This window comes from Malurus melanocephalus, unplaced genomic scaffold, assembly GCF_030028575.1.
Source record: "Malurus melanocephalus ecotype Western Australia unplaced genomic scaffold, MMel_1.1 scaffold_1699, whole genome shotgun sequence".
Lineage (NCBI taxonomy): Eukaryota > Metazoa > Chordata > Aves > Passeriformes > Maluridae > Malurus > Malurus melanocephalus.
Window position 1 is genome coordinate 9,328 of NW_026624931.1, and position 3,591 is coordinate 12,918.

General features: G+C 43.4%; 1 long non-coding RNA gene across 1 annotated transcript in view; it reads right to left on the bottom strand.

Annotated features, from left to right (window-relative positions):
* Window positions 1-594: 594 nt before the first annotated feature.
* Window positions 595-3,591, bottom strand: part of LOC130587266 (uncharacterized) — an 8,576-nt gene continuing 5,579 nt past the window's right edge. The window contains exon 3 of the long non-coding RNA XR_008966766.1: window positions 595-632. This is a non-coding gene — a long non-coding RNA (uncharacterized LOC130587266). The remainder of the gene's footprint in view (window positions 633-3,591) is intronic.

Here is a 3,591-nt window from a genome sequence, read left to right on the forward strand (position 1 = left end):
GAGAATTCCTGAAATTCCCGAAATTCCTGAAAAAATTCCCGAAATTCCTGAGATTTCTGAAATTCCAAAAAAAATCCCCCCAAAATTCCCGAAATTCCCCAAATTCCCAGTGCCCCGGAGCGGCACCAGCAGCGCGTTCTGCAGCAGGGCACTACGGGAGAAGGAGAGAGAATTCCTGAAATTCCCGAAATTCCCAAAAAAATTCCCCAAATTCCTGAGATTTCTGAAATTCCAAAAAAAATCCCCCCAAAATTCCCCAAATTCCCAGTGCTCCTGAGCAGCACCAGCAGCGTGTTCTGCAGCAGGTCACTGCGGGGAGGGAAAGAGAATTCCTGAAATTCCTGAAATTCCCAAAAAAAACCCCTGAAAATTCAAAAAAAAACTCCCGAAATTCAAAAAAATCACTGAAATTCCTGAAATACCCCAAATTCCCAGTGCCCTGGAGCGGCACCAGCAGCGCGTTCTGCAGCAGGGCACTAAGGGAAAGGGAGAGAATTCCTGAAATTCCCAAAATTCCCAAAAAAATCCTGAAATTCCCCAAATTCCAAAAAAAATACCACCAAAATTCCCAAAATTCCCCAAATTCCCAGTGCCCCTGGAGCGGCACCAGCAGCGCGTTCTGCAGCAGGTCACTGCGGGGGAGAGAGAATTCCTGAAATTCCTGAAAAAATTCCTAAAATTCCCCAAATTCCCAGTGCCCTGGAGCGGCACCAGCAGCGCGTTCTGCAGGAGGTCACTGTGGGAAAGGGAGAGAATTCCTGAAATTCCCGAAAAAATTCCCAAAGTTCCCCAAAAAATTCCTACAATTCCTAAAATCCCCAAAATTCATGAAATTCCAAAAAAATCCTGAAATTCCCAAGATTCCCAGTGCCCCTGGAGCGGCACCAGCAGCGCGTTCTGCAGCAGGGCACTGCGGGGAGGGAAAGAGAATTCCTGAAATTCCCGAAATTCCAAAAAAAATATTCACAAAATTCCCGAAATTCCCCAAAAAATTCCCGAAATTCCAAAAAATCACTGAAATTCCAAAAATTCCCCAAATTCCCAGTGCCCCTGGAGCGGCACCAGCAGCGCGTTCTGCAGCAGGGCACTGCGGGGAGAGAGGGAGAGAATTCCTGAAATTCCTGAAATTCCTGAAATTCCCAAAAAAAATATTCACAAAATTCCCTAAATTAAAAAAAAAAAATCCTGAAATTCCGGCTCCCCCAAATTCCCATTGCCCCTGGAGCGGCACCAGCAGCGCGTTCTGCAGCAGGGCACTGTGGGGAGAAAGGGAGAGAATTCCTGAAATTCCCGAAATTCCTGAAAAAATTCCCGAAATTCCTGAGATTTCTGAAATTCCAAAAAAAATCCCCCCAAAATTCCCGAAATTCCCCAAATTCCCAGTGCCCCGGAGCGGCACCAGCAGCGCGTTCTGCAGCAGGATAAGAGACAGGAGAGAGGGAGAATTCCTGAAATTCCCGAAATTCCTGAAAAAATTCCCGAAATTCCTGAGATTTCTGAAATTCCAAAAAAAATCCCCCCAAAATTCCCCAAATTCCCAGTGCCCCTGAGCAGCACCAGCAGCGCGTTCTGCAGCAGGGCACTGAGGGGAGGGAAAGAGAGAATTCCTGAAATTCCTGAAATTCCAAAAAAAATATTCACAAAATTCCTGAAATTCCAAAAAAAATCCAGAAATTCCAAAAAATCACTGAAATTCCAAAAATTCCCCAAATTCCCAGTGCCCCTGGAGCGGCACCAGCAGCGCATTCTGCAGCAGGGCACTGCGGGGAGGGAAAGAGAATTCCTGAAATTCCTGAAATTCCCCCCAAAAAATCCTGAAATTCACAAAATTCCCAAAATTCCAAAGAATTCAAAACCCATTAATCCGTCAATCCCATAAATCCCATCAATCTCAAAATCCCAAAATTCCCAAAAATCCCATAAACCCCATAAATCCCGTAAATCCCAGAAATCCCATAAATCCCAAAAATCCTCCAAATCCCAAAATTCCCATAATCCCGTACTTGTAGCCCATACCGTGGCAGACGATGACGGTGCCGTCGGGGCCCATCAATCCCATAAACCCCAAAAATCCCATACATCCCATAAATCCTACAAACCCCAAAAATAAAAAAAATCCCAAAAATCTGAAAAATCCCATAAATAAACCCCAAAATTCCCATAATCCCGTACTTGTAGCCCATGCCGTGGCAGACGATGACGGTGCCTATCAATCCCATCAATCCCATAATTCCATAATCCCATAAATCCATCAATCCCAATAACCCCAAAATAAAAAAAAATCCCAAAAATCCCATAAACCCCAAAAATCCCAAAATTCCGATAAATTCCATACTTGTAGCCCATGCCGTGGCAGACGATGGCGGTGACGCCAGTACCCATAAATCCCATAAATCCCATAATCCCACAATCCCATAAATCCCAAAATCCCACAAACCCTAAAAATCCCAAAAATCCGATAAATCCCATAAATCTCAAAATTCCCGTAATCCCGTACTTGTAGCCCATGCTGTGGCAGACGATGACGGTGCCGTTGGTGCCCATCAATCCCATCAACCCCAAAAATCCAATAAATCCCATAAAACCCTACAAATCCCAAAAATCCTATAAATAAATCCCATAAATAAATCCCATAAATAAATTCCCAAAATTCCCATAAATCCTGTACTTGTAGATCATGCTGTGGCAGACGATGACGGTGCCCATCAATCCCGTAAATACCACAAATCCCATAAATCCCATAAATCCATCAATCCCATTTTCCCAAAAATCCACCAAAATCCCAAAAATCTCAAAATTCCCATAAATCCCAAAATCCCGTACTTGTAGCCCATGCCATGGGCGGTGCCGTCGGTGACCATCAATCCCATAAATCCCATAATCCCACAAATCCCATAAACACCAAAACTCTCAAAAATCCCCAAAATCCCCAAAATCTCAAAATTCCCAAAAATTCCAAAATTCCGATAAATTCCATACTTGTAGCCCATGCCGTGGCAGATGATGACGGTGCCCATCAATCCCATAAATCCCACAAATCCCATAAATACCATCAACCCCACAAATCCCATCAATCCCACAAAACACAAAAATCAAAAAAAATCCCAAAAATCCCAAAATTCCCATAAATCCCGTACTTGTAGCCCATGCCCTGGCAGATGATGACGGTCCCGATCAATCCCATAAATCCCATAAATCCCATCAATCCCACAAACCCCAAAAACACCAAAAATCAAAAAAATCCCCAAAATCCCCAAAATCCGAAAAATCCCACAAATCCCAAAATTCCCCTAATCCCATACCTGTAGCCCATGCCGTGGCAGACGATGACGGTGCCGTCGGTGCCCATAAACCCCAAAAATCCCATAAATCCCATAAATCCCAAAAATCAAAAAAATCCCAAAAATTCCATAAATCCCATAAATACCAAAAATCAAAAAAATCCCAAAAATCCCATAAATCCCATAAATACCAAAAATCAAAAAAATCCCAAAAATCCCAAAAATCCCAAAAATCTCAAAATCCCCCAAATCCCAAAATTCCCCTAATCCCATACTTGTAGCCCATGCTGTGGCAGACGATGATGGTGCC